Source organism: Sinohyriopsis cumingii, chromosome 7 (assembly GCF_028554795.1).
Source record: "Sinohyriopsis cumingii isolate HCF-2022 chromosome 7, ASM2855479v2, whole genome shotgun sequence".
Lineage (NCBI taxonomy): Eukaryota > Metazoa > Mollusca > Bivalvia > Unionida > Unionidae > Sinohyriopsis > Sinohyriopsis cumingii.
The window spans coordinates 110747719-110762234 of NC_142967.1; positions in this window are offsets into that span (position 1 = coordinate 110747719).

The following is a 14516-nucleotide window of genomic DNA, read 5'->3' on the forward strand; positions in this document are numbered from 1 at the left end:
CGTCCACGTGTTTCATGTATTTGGTTTTGTCGTGAATCATCTGGAAGTAGCGGGAAGGTTCTGTCAAATATTCCGTCTTGGGTAAACACGGTCGTTGTGCCATTTACCCCACAAGCAATTTAACATCACTTTGGCAAACGATCGCCTGCCTTCGTTTTTTTCGATGTGGTCTAAAGAGATGCCTTCTTGTTCGTAGTATTTCTCTTTGAATTGTATTTGGTCTTCGTGAGTGTGACACCAGGAAGGATAGCCGCTGGCTTCTTGTTTCAGTTTTAAAAAGGCATCCACGTAGTCGGCGAAAATGCCTTTCTGAGTAGGGTCACCCTTGTGGTACTGTTGTATCTTGGGAAAGTGGCAAATTTCGTACACTTCTAACAGTTGGTATCCCATGTCCAGAGCTTTGAACAATTCCACGCTGACCCAGGTTCCCGTCAAGGCACGTTCTTCCTGGCTGTGATGGCAAGGTTGGTCCTGGTTGCACGTTTCGGCACAAGCACGGCACAAGGGAAACATCAGTTTGCCTTGACAATGGTGAGGTAAGACGGGATGGTATAGGTTCGTGGGAGGCAAAACTTTGCACTTGATCAAGCCTTCGTATTGTCGAATGTTTTTCAGGTCGATGTGTTCCGTCAGCAATTGCGGGTGCCCTACAGGAAAGCGACAATATTTGCACACGTAGGGATACAACGAACACACGTCCAAGTATTTGATTTCTTCTCCTTTCTCTTCGTCGGCTTGGTACAGCAAACAGGTGGCATTGGTCCTTCCTCCGTACAAACTATCCCTCGGGTTCAGCGGGTCCATGAACTGGTAACTTTCCACGAGGCGTTTAAACTCGGGATCGGTTTTCATACGGTGATCGTACTCGTGTTCCCACATTTCCACCACTTGGTATCCTTGCTGTTCTAACTTTAGGCGTCGCTGACAAGTGTCCTGGTACAGGTCTTCCATGGTCCGTTGTAAAAACTGATTTTTAGTGTCACGGTCAGGGTAGCAGACGGGACATCCGTGAAATAAGCAACCGTTAAACTCGTACACGATCTTGGGGTTTTCTAAGTCCCAGCCATCGACCGAATACGTTCCGATGGTCTTTTCGCCTCCTCCGTTGCGGGCATGCTGAATCCACTTGTCTTCCTTGTCGCACAAGTAATGTAACCAACGTAGGGCTTTGACCGAGTATTGACGTTTGACATAGTGGGTTGTTTGAGGACTGATGACAGCCACGGTGTTTTCAGGCATGAATCGTTGGCGGTACACTAAGGAATACGCTTTGGCAATGGTGCAAGCTTCTTTCAAAGGATCGACCCCTCCGTGTTCCATGAACAGTTCTCGAAATTTTCCACAGCAACGTCGTAAAATGTCCACGTCGGAACGACAATACTTTAACATTTCTTCCTGAAAGTCGAAAGGGTCAGAGGCGTGAGCCTGGTACCAAGCGTAGAAAGCTTCTCGTTGTTCGGTACGCATGTTGTCGGGGTCGTAATAGTGAGCCTCAGGCAAATGGGGTAGAACGGCGTGTTGATTGGCTTCCGTATTGAAAAAGTGTGGAAAGTACCCTTTAGCCATTTCTGTCATTCCAAACGTTTTAGGCATTCGGCTCAAAGGCATGGCCAAATAGCTCATCGAATCTTTAAACTGTACTTGTCCCACTTGCATGAAAATGATTTTGGCTCCATTCAAAATCACTTTAGGACGTTCGGTGCCTTGTTCCGTATAGTATCTGAGAAGAAACTGTCCATCGTATCCGGAGAAATTGTGAGCCAAAACCGTGGCATGACGATGGCAATCTCCGTAACGTTCGATGTCCTCTTGGTTCCACGTCTTGTCGATGGGGTCTAAGACCCATTGGGCAAAATCGGTTAACGTGTTCGGTCCCCGAAAGATTTTTTCACGTCCTCCAGGAATCTTGCTGCAGTGAGGGCAATGACTGAAGATAGGTTCTTGAATGCACTTCTCGCACGCTCGATAAGCCACGCAGAAATTAGGGATGTGAATGCCAGTCTCTTGCATGCATTCGAAATCGAAAAAGATGAAATTGCCTTTCTTCTTGTGACCGTCCTCTTTCTCTGGTGGGGGTTGGTATTTTTGCACGTAACATTCGTGTTCCAAGTCCACGATGTGGTGACAAATGTGACATTTTTTCTTTCCTCGACATACGTGTGCCTTGGCATTGTTGGTAAGTATGCCTTGTCCACACGTAGGGCACAATCTCAGGAGTTGACAAGCACATTTCTTCTGTGAACCTTGTGTTTTCAAATGTTGTTGGTAACAGGTAGGACTGACAAACGTGCGCAAACAAGTCGAACAAGGCACTGGTTCTTCGCTCAGACAGGGTGGAGAGGCCAAACATCCTGGGCATTTCATTCCACAATGCTTGTGTTGCTCTCGATTGTTATAACCATAGTCACATTTCTCACAATAATAACCGTATCCAAGGAATCCAGTGATACTGGTAATGGTATCGAAATGATCATCGTGATGATAGACATGAATGTATTTTCCGTCCTTAAAATCTTGGCCTCGAAACAACAGAGTTCCACGCATTTCTTGAGGGTGCACTTTCAAGGTGTAGCGTGGAGCTAGGGCATCTTGCAATTTTTGCATCTCAGGAATGCCACAGGGTGTGTCTTTGGACAGTCCGGCTTGTTGCAACAGGAGTTCTGCTTCATTTCGTTGTTTGGCTCGGTCGGATTGTTGAATAGTTTTCCAGGTTCTTTTCCATTCTACCGTGTCGTTCTTGTTGGCATAGGTTAGTCCCACCACGATGGCACGGGCTAAACACATTTGGTCTTGAGCGTTGTTAATTCGGACGAGACTCTTTTTGGTGTTGCGAAGGTCGTCCACCAATAACATCTTTTTGCGTCCTGTCCCTTGAGGAAGAGAGACGTGGGCCATTTTAAGTGTGGCTTTACCATCGGTGATGTCAAACTGGTCATTAGATTGTTGTACGTGTTGAATCTTGTCCATGACTTTGGAAGGGGTTAGTTCTGCAGGTCTGCTAAACTCGATCCAAACAGGGGATTTCAAGCTGTCGTGATCTATGGATAGTGTCAAGCGATCGTCTTCTTTGGGTTGACATTGTCGCTTGAGTGCGGTGAGCAAAGAATCCCACATCTCAGTGATAAACCCTTCTGCTTTCTCCAAGGGTACGTCGGCCTTGAAATCTTTAAACTTCACCGTGTAGGTGTAAGCCGTGGTTCTAAATTTTCTAGAGGAGCGCTTTTCCGTCTCTCGAATGGAATAGTATTTTTCAGGGTTGACTAAGGGTGGTGAACTTGGTTTAGAGGTTTCAAATTCTGGTTCACTCATGTCCTCTTCAAAATCACTGGCATGAATTTGTGCCAAGATTTCAGCCATGGTACGAGGCGATAGATCACGTTTCTGCCTCTTACTTTCTTCTTCTTCTTCTTTCTTCTCGAATGAATGGGATCGTTTCATCTTGAGTGCAAAACGTCAAATGACTCAAGTTTAAACACCATAGACTAATTTATAGTCTTGGCAAACCAGCGTATATAAAAAGGGTGTGTGTCTTGTCCTTTCACTATTCATTTCACTCTCAAGCCGAGCGCAACGATGGAAGAGACTACCCAGATGGAACGTTTCGTCAGAGCTTTGCGAGGGGTCATTAGAAAATTCTCTTCAGACCAGCCTACGGACTACTCTCCTTCCTTTCGAGATAAAAGTCAAGATACTTGTTATATCTGTCAGAAGAAAGGGCATTGGTCTTCAGAGTGTCCAGACCGTCAAAAAAGAAAAAAAAACAGGGGCTAAAAAATACAAAAGTCAAGATACCTGTTATTATTGTAAAGAAAAAGGACATTGGTCTCCAGATTACCCAAAAAAGAAACCAGAGGAGTCAGAAGAAAAGAAGGATTCTTCAGAAGAAGAGAGGGATTCTTCGGAAGAAGAGAGGGATTCTTCAGAGGAAGAAGAGGAAGAAAGAAGACAATTCCATTTAAAAGAGGCAAAGAAACAGGAGAAGAAAAGAAGAAGGGAAGAAAATGAGGAAAAAACGGTGAAGAAATTCAAAAAACAGAGAGACTAAACAAGGAGAAAGAAGAAGTCAATGAACTTTTAATTAAAGTGTTCTGTGGTGAATTGTGAATTGGATTGTAAAAAATGGATAAAAGAATACATGAATGATATAAGGTAAGTGTCTTTGAGTTTTGATTTTAAAATAAGAAGCTAAACTCAAGCACTCATACACAGACACGTACTATAAGGGTAAAATGGGTGGGGTTTATTTTTGAGTTATTGGCAAATTGAAATTGTATTTCTTTTCGAGAAATGTGGGTGGCCCTGAAAAGGGCCTTTTTATTTTGGTGTAGGGGTGAGTTTAACCAATCAACTTTAACTGCCTTAAGCCTTTGCCACGGCCAAGGCCTACTTCTGATGATTGGGTTGAAATCACTAAGGGTGGTACGACAGGCTTAGTCACAGGGTTGGCGTGTTTAGCTCGGGAAGGTCGTATTCTCTTCTGTCGTGATAAAGAAGTTTGATACATTTGTTTCAGACTTCTTAACTCCGCTAAAATGTCCAACAGTACCGTAGCCGTTTGATTTTCACCCTCTTGTTTCTTTGCTGCTACTTCTTCTTGCTGTTGTTGCTGTTGTTTTTTTCTTACCTCTTCTTGTTGCTGTTGCTGTTGCTGTAGGAGAAAAGCTTGTTCCGCTTCCTTTTGTCGTTGCATAAATTTCTCCAATTCTTCTTTCTGTCTCTGTCTAAAATTCTCCACTTGCGGTAATGAAGAAGGTAACGAAGGTTCCGGAACAAATTCTTGCGAGGTAAGAAAATCCACAAAATCCCAATGTACCTCTTCTGAAAGTAAGTCCGGGTTCCCTTGGGCAGTCTCCCCTGCTGGTGCACCCCAATGGATCGTTTTCTGAGTTTCCGTCATGTTGAATCACTGTCGCATAGATTGACTGCACACAAGCGCTAGCGAATCTATATAGACCAACTGACGTCACAGACTACTCTCTTCGGATTGGATGCGGGCTGACTGAATTTTGTAACGCGTGTTTGGATTGGTGAATGAACTCAATCCGTTTCAATCCTGCCTCTACCTATAAATAAGCGCAGTTCAGTGCATTGATTCACTTGTTCTCGTCGCTTCAAGATGTGGACCGATGTGCAATCTTCTACGCTTGTGTCTTCCATGATGTACCGGACGGACATACCCATGTATGTCCGATCCAAGTGGACCGTTGTCCACAGGACAAACACCAGTCTGTGGATACGTAGGATCTACGTAGAAAGACAAGGATGCCTGAAAAGAGTGCTGATTTACGGACCAACAGTGAGACGTAGTCTAAGGACAAGAAGAAGACCAATGCGGTGCCCTTTATGTTAATGAATACATTAACATAAACCCAAAGGCCCTTTTCAGGGCCAGCCATATTTCTCGAAAAGAGATAGCCTTTCCATTGCCTACCCCTTTTTTAAAAAAAAAAAAATTTAAAAAAAAAAAATCCCATGTTCAATTTCCCTTGACGCTATAAAGTCCCACCCTGTTTAAATTCCTTTGACGCTAAACCGTCCCACGATTTTTCTCCATGTTAATTTCCCTTGACGCTAATCTGACCCACGATTTTTCTCCATGTTAAATTTCCCTTGACGCTAATCTGTCCCAGGGGTCTCTGTAATGCTAATTCCCATTGACGCTAATGTATCCCACTTAACTACTGACGCTACTACGACAATGAATACACATTGACAATAAAATCGATTTCAGTTTTTTGCTTTATTTTCGCATTTTGGTTAAATCTTTCGTTTCAAACTTATTGTAAAATGTGGCTATAATTTCTTCTTTTCATTATTTGATTTTGTATTCGTATCATAAAATGAAATAATTACATGATATACATATATATATATATATATATATATATATATATATATATATATATATATATATATATATATATACCGTGTTCTTCCGACCTTTCTATGACGTAATTATCTATAGAACCAATGGCACCATTGGAGCTATGTAGCATAATTTGTTTCCATTAGAAGGTTCTTCTCAACACCTGTTGTGACAGTTTGTCCTCGTACGTGAGTACACTTGAGAAACACAATAACTTTCTTGTCATAGACTGTTAAAAAGACAAGTCAGATTAACATGGAATTCTCTGTTTGATGATGGCCTCCTTAAACCACTGTAGCATTGATTTGAAATACAATTACAAATCAGAACAAAATGCACCTTAATATTGACAATGACAAAACCATGGCTTATATGTATTTATAGTTAGCTTGTAATAGAGCATGAGAAAATCTACTGTTCTCATTAAAGACATTTAACACAAAAGTTCCGGAAATTCATAATTCATAAGGGTTCATAAAATCTTTTTTTTTTCTTGGACATGTATGTCCACATAAATTTTAATGAATGTAACTTTCTTTCAAATATTTACCACAGGGCTCATGCACATAGACATTGTTATGTATATTTAATTTGCATACAGTCTAGCTTATATAAGATATTAAGTCAGAAACAAATTATGGACGCATTTATTTTTGAAAGCAATATATATGGAATATTTTGAGGGAAAAAATAATGTACACAGTCTAGCTTCTGCCTTATAGGTAAGGAGCGAATAATGGACACATTTACTTTTGAAAGCAATAGCTATGGAATAATTTATTAAAAAAAACATAATGTTTTGATATATATTTATATATTGTTTTCTTTTTCGATATTTCAGACATGAAGTAGGAACAGGCCTGATTCCAACAGGAGCGAATACGAACATTTCTAATGTGTATGAGAGACTACAGAATGAAGGGCAGGTCGATAACCCCTATCTAGAATTACAAAGTACGTCATTTTTCCACTGAGGATCAGTATTATGTATACACTTTTCATTTAGATTCATTCACAAGTAAAATACAATGTGTTCGAAATACTGTAATGCTGTATTGTTTGTGTTAGTAACAAAATCGATTCAACAACAAGAAGCAAGGCACTAACCGTACGATCCTCCTTTCTAATAAATGTATAATCTTCACTAACAAATTATCCTTAAGGAGTAAAATCTCTAAAGCGAAACAGATTATCGGTTGACATGAATTTAGAATTACATTCTTACTTTACGTAAATCGTGATTGGAATTTTTTTTTAAAATCGAGCCTGACATACGGGAACCATAGAAAAATCTATAAATAAATATGCTCACGTTTCCTCCTCAAATTATATATATATATATATATATATATATATATATATATATATATATATATATATATATATATATATATATATATATATAATGTACGTAAATTATATAATTCAACAATGCATATTAATATCTTTCCAGGGAATTCTGCAGCAACGAGGGAAATGGGTTCAAGGTAAGATCATTTGATACAAATATTTATGAAACAAATTTTAACAGGAAAACGAAAAAGAATTAATGAAAGAGACAGAGAGACAGAGACAGAGAAGGAGGGGAAAAATATAATGAACATCGGCAAATTTTACTAGCATACTATATCTGCTATTTATTTGCGCCAGTAGTTTATTTCATCAATATTAGAATCAAGAACTAAGGGGCTTCGAGGACGAAGAAACCAATTAGTTTATCGGGTGCTGTGAGCTTGCGAAATCCCAACTTAAATCATTACTCCTAATAACACTTCAGAGAAAGGCTGATGTTAGAATGTGACCGACATTTCATTTTTGAACAAAATCAAATTGTCTAGCTTCCAAATTTAAAACTGGAGGCGTACGAAAAGAACGTTACATTGTGCATTTGCAGATTTATCAGTTTTTATTACTAAACTATCATAATATTTATTTATTTAATTTCATTTTGGTTCGTTAATTTGACAGCATGGGATAAGAGAGGGGAAATAGTTTCCTTAATTACGACAAGTATGAATATGTTAGTTGAAACATATATACATAGCTTTATTATGGTGACTATTTGTTAGAAAACATTATCGTGATTTTAGATATAATTGGCAATTGTATCAAGACTATTAGAATGATACAACAGAGGAAATTGTATCTAAACAGACACGATTTCACTTCGTACTCATCAATAACACTTTTTTAGTGTACTTAAATTAAAGGATTGAAGTTGAAAGATTTAGTCTTCATACTTCCAGGACCAGTTACACTTCTAATGAGCAAGAAAGTCCAACAAGTAGCAAGTCTGAGGTTCATTCCTACTTAGAAGTTGCAGGTGCGTCCAGTCGTAAACTCTATCTCCTCTTCACCAACCCATGTATATATATATATATATATATATATATATATATATATATATATATATATATATATATATATATATATATATATATATATATTGGAGTAGAAAGATGTTACTTTTCAAACTGATATCAGTAAATGGATACCTACACTTAATATATTTTATATATTCTTTTGCGTACCGGAGCAGATTTTACATTTTTGGGGGTTTTACATTTGCTTTATATTTCTTGACGGGAACATGTTTTAAAGTACAAGTGATGCTAAAGTCAATTCAATAGTCCTTCCACAAACAATCAGTTTTATTCCATAAGTTTATTTCGTTCTCAGGAAATAAAGACATATATTTGTTTGTTTGCTTATAATAGACATGGTAAAATAACCTGCTCATTTTGAAGCAATGTGTTTAAATTTTCCTTATTTTTTCAAACAGAAACATTGAGTCATTTATATCAACTATGGTATTTTCAGAGCCCACATCATGGCCGATAGAAGAAACCGCTAACAGGTTAGTGCAATATAGCTGAACAAGTGTTCAAATTCACTAGTGAACTTTGTTGTACACACCCATCGGAATTACTGGAAATTAGGTGAAATGCATATAAAATAAGACCTTGAAAGTGGTTAACTCTCAAATTAATAATGATAAAAATGCCCATTTTTTCCTTTCTTCTTACTGTTGTTTCTATGTTTGAATTACGATGCATGCCATACATTAATGCAAAAATATTGCTCTGTATTGTGTATTTGTACAATGAACGCACTGAGACAGTACAAAAAAAACTAATTTCTTTCCATATTTCTTTCAGATCATTCGATACGTATATGCTTGATAATTTTCAGTCAGAAAATGACCATGACCATGAAGAAAATGCTGAAGGTATGTGCACTTACTTGATTTCTTTCCATGTATCAAAGACTAGAAAAATTGAATCACCCAAAAAGCTAATAACGGTGTAAATGCAAAAAGGTTAAGCAAAGTTTCCAGCTAAAGAAGCTATTCCTCAGGCAAATAAACAGTTTACATCCACTAAACATGAAATCTAAGATAAATCCTTGACTACTGCATGTTTGAATGACAGGAAATATAGAAAGGATAATTCAGGAAGGAATGAAAGAAGGATAATTAGATAAATGGTCTGAAAACAGGAAAATTATACAGACAGATAGACAGACAGGCAGACAGATAGACAGACAGACAGACACACAGACACACACACACACACACACACATAGATATATATATATATATATATATATATATATATATATATATATATATATATATATATATATATACAGAGAGAGAGAGAGAGAGACCGACAGAGAGAGAGAGAGAGAGATGGACAGACACTGTGTGTAGCGAAAACTCATTTCTTTTTACGCATAACATAAATATCCTGGTAATTTATGCATGTGCTATATCACGATCACGTTAAAATAATAACAATAATAATAATAAGAAGAAGAAGGAGGAGGAGGAGGAGGAGGGGGAAGAGGATACATGCAAATAGTTACGCTATATTTGCCAGTGTAAATAATATATTTACTTGGGTAAATACTGTCTCACAAATTGGTTACGTTGAACAGCACGATGTTTGTCTAGTTTTTTTTTAAGAGTGCCTTAAGTAGGTTTATTCTTCATTTAGGACGAACGTCCCGTAAGTTTTCTGGTATCGTTCCTTACGTATGTATTCTACACCAGCTGATATAGCTGAAGCGCTACCTCCACCCGCCGGCGAAGAAATACCTGAAGATATTGGTAAAATTCGTACTGAATTTACCGACGGGAAAAAAGAACTTGCATATAAACCAATAAAAGAAAATATTGAACTGATTGCAAAATTTAGGGAGGGTTTTGTCGAAGATATTATAAATACTAAAAGTGAAAAATTACTTGAAAAAATATTAATTGGTATTTTTAATAAATCTAGTATCTTAAAACCCGGTTCTGAAAAAGTAAATGATGATAATTTTATTAAATGGATATATCGTATATATAGAAACAAAACAACAGGCCAGAAATAATGATTTGGAATACAGAGGTCTTTTTGACGGAGTACAAAGACTTTATTGAGAGACACTGAAACAAGCAGAACAACAACAATCTTCTCCACCGCATTCCCCCCAGCAAGAGCCTTCCTATCAGCTTCCTCCATCTCTGCAACAAATAGAACAACAACAATCTTCTTCACCGCAAAAAAAGATGTTGAAACCATCTAGAGAGAAAAGAAAACAGATTGCAGAAGAAATAAAGCAAAAAGTAGAGAAAGAAGGGAAACGAACAGAAGAAATATTTAGAGATGTGGAAACTAAACAGCAGGAGAAATTACGTTCACTGGGTAAAGAAAGATATCCTGGCGATGACGCTACTGGAAGTGGTTTAGGAAGTGGTATTATTGCCTGTCCTAACAGTGTTCTTTCTGACGTAGAACGACTAGAAATGCTAATTGGAGGAAAACGTGCGGGAAATAATTCCTCAGAAATAACCAATGAAATATCTGATAGCGGAATTATCTGAAGAAGCAGAAAAAAATGTAGCTTCAAGTTTAATAGCAGGAAGCGGTCTTCGTGTCCTTGGTAAGTTTAAACGTGTATCCGAGACAGCGTTTGATATAGACGCACCCGTTCTCAAAGACGAATTAATACGCGATTATCAATTTTATTCTTATGACGCACGACAACCAAATCAACGTAGTCGAATCGAATTACAAGTTCAGGATACAAGTAGATATTTCTTACCCGCCGAAGCGTTTATTTAAGTAGAAGGCGAAATTATAAAAGCAGATGATACTGAGTACGGAGGTGATGTTAGAATCGGTTTTGTTTACAACGGTATTATGGCGTTGTTTGACAGTGCCACATACATGATTGATGGAAGAAATAGTGAATCGATTCAAAAAGACGTTGATGTTGCAACAGCGGTAATAGGTCTAGCAAGATATTCAGATGATTATACAAGATCAGCCGGTCCGACAGTGATGTTCGCCAAAGACACTTCTGATCACTCAGATCATAGACCATATGATATAAGACGACCAAGAAATTTTGCCGATAACGCTAATGCTGATGTGTGGCCAGTTGTTCATGATTCTAATCCAGATTTCAATTTACTATTTTCAACACGACGATCGATGTTAAAAGATAATCGTAGAAATTTCTCATGAGCGATTCCATTATCCCATATCTTTGGATTTTGCAGAAATGTTAGAAAAGTTATCTTCGGGGCTAAACACACAGTTGTGCTTGAAAGAAAAACTGATAATAATGATGCAATCTGGAGACCTGCTGGTGATGCTGGTAAAGTAATACTGACAAAACTTTCATTGTGGATGCCAGTGATGACTCCATCAATTACTGAGGAAAAAAAATTGCTCTCTTTTATTGATTCAGGCGGTAAATCATTGTTATCATGGTTGACAGTAACCACAGATGCTACTCAAAGTTCCGTTAATGGTTTATTCACATGGAATATAGCATCACAGCAAGGTGTTTCTGCGCCACGACATATTTTATTGCGCTGCAAAATAATAATCGCACGAATAATCAAGAACGTTCGCACATGATATTTGACAAACTTGGAGTTGATGAAGTTTCCTTGCGGATAAATGGACATCAAGAACCAGATGAAGATATATTGTTAAATTTTGGTCAAAATCACGTAGCGCGTGCATATCATCGTTTGATGTCTTTTATGGGACGTGATCAAAATGTGGATACTGGGCTGCAAATATCACAGTTAGATTTTACAAAACTGTATCCGATTTATTACTTTTCGCTGGAAATCTTCATTTATCCAAGCAATCTGTCGTTGACATACACTTTCGAGCTTGTGTTAGTGACCCTCCTCCTGATATAGCTGGTCCACTCCTTATTCGCGGCACCTACAGAGCAATCTCTGTTATACTCAGTGACAAAGCGATGTTACTGTCACGGAATGGTGTAAAGGTTGTTAATTAAATACATGTACTCGGGTTTCGTTTCTTTTCGCTGTACAACGATGCCCGAGGGTGATTATATCAGGGTCTATTGTATTTCGAAATCGTGAGTACGATTCGTCCTGTGCCACACGTGCAAGGTGCCTTTGATAAAGAATAACGAAAATTCTAAAGGTATAAATACGTTACTACATGTAAAGGACCTTTACAATACTAATGGTTTTGTCAGCAAGCGGCCTGCTAAAAGGAATCGCACAACTCCAGCTGTAGGGGTAGGTAATTTTTGGGTTTTAAGTGATAACTAGTGTATTACCATATTTGCCTTTGCATGTTTGTTATAGTTTTCTTTACATACCATAATGCGTGCATTTTTTATTCTTGTTGCGACGTAGTGCAGGATTTGTATTGGTAATGTAAAGCTACATTTTTTAAAAGAATTGTTTACTATTGTCTTATCAAGCAGGGTTAGGTTTACTATTGAACCTCTGTTTTGTAATTGCCATAATAATATAATCTTTTTAACTTACCATGTATAACGTCCTTACGTTATGTCTGTAACAAGTTTAGTACACTGTATCGGGTATATTTTCAGCTGAGTTTTTGATGGTAGGAATATCCGGGGTGTCCGGTGTTGTCAGAGGGTAGAAACGTCCGTGTGTCCGGAGCGTTTAAGGTGCCGGAGCGTCTAATGTCTAGCGTCCGGAATGTCAAGAGTGACTAAGGTGACCCAGCTGTAGAGCCGTCAAAGGACCAGGGGGTCTGGAGGGTCTAATATTTCAAGTGTCCGGAGGGTCTAATATTTCAAGTGATCATAGTATTCCGAGGGTCCGGAGTCTATATTGGTTGTGAAATTGATTCGGAGGAGCTGTGGAGCGGATATGGTGCACGGGTGACGGAGTGCATCTCCACACATGTATTTTTAGCTGTATGCTAATTTTGGGTTAGTAAGACCCAGTGTATTATTCAGGACTGGAAGGATAGATTGTATATCCGTTCTTGTTTAGTGACATAATTTCGCTACCTGAGCGAATACATTTTTTTTTACTATGTGTAAACACTTACATTGTTTACTATTTGAGTGAACTATATTCATCTTTCCATTATTGAATCATTTGTGAAATCATTTATCCTGTGTTTTAGGGTTACTGAACTAAATTTATTTGTATATTTTTTCCATCTTTGAAACTGTGCGTTTTTATGTTAAATAGATCCAATATTTAGATTATAAATACGCACACATCTTCATAATCCACTACTCATATAAATCGCCATATTAAACCATATATGTGTCGTCAAAACGTGTTCTGTTGTTAATCCGAAATATCCCACCCGGTTATCTTGTTACAGTTACTTGACGTTGGTAGTGGTCGAATGAGAGTCGTTGATGCACCAGTGGAAAATCTTTAATCATGTTATTTAAAAACACAAGTATTATCATAAAATGCCATATCATCCCGTTAGTGTCAGTCTGACTCCTGGTCAGATTAAAAACCTTCAATCAAATTCAGCGAAAAACTGCGGAATGAAATTATCACTAAAGCGAGATCAGATCAAGGGTGGTCAAAATAAATTATCATTATCAGAACGTCAACTTAAACATTTCAACAGCGCTAAACAATCAAAGACAGGCGTCAAACGTAATCTCTCTGCAGGTGCGGTTAAAGACTCAATTAAAACAGGCGGTATTTTTCCACTTCTCGCGGATATTCCAGCATTAATTGCTGCAGCCGCACCTGCCGTAGCAACAATATCCGCATTAGGTGCTGTTGGAACCGCTGCTGGAATGGCTCTAAAGAAAGCAACAGGGCAAGGATTAATAAAAAGAGGGACCGGATTAAGATTACCGGGATCTCGTTGGGGAAAAGGTCTGAGGCTTCCAGGATCACTTCATTGATTCCAGCATCAAATTTTGATTTACTTGATGCTGTTAAACAACTAAAAATAAAAAAACTTCAGAGTTGTTTTTATGCGAGATCAATTGCCGGACCGACCAAACAGCGCTGAAACAGATATTATTAATCTCGATGATAATTCAGGACCTGGTACTCATTGGACCGCATACGCAATTGATCCACGTGGAATCGTTTATTTTGATTCGTACGGGTTAGTTCCACCTCGTGAGTTTATCAAGTATGTCTCACCACTTCACGCAGCGGTTTGGTATTCAACGCTACCAACACAATCAATGACGGATCCGCCAATATGCGGCAGTAAAGTAATTAATGTACTCGACGCTATATCAAAGTCCTCCGCGGCACCTCATAAAGTCGTGCATGATTATACAAGCAATCGCTTCGTTTTAAACAACAGGTCTTATTATAATGGTTGATATTTACGGCAGATCTTCTTCTACCAGTAAGAAA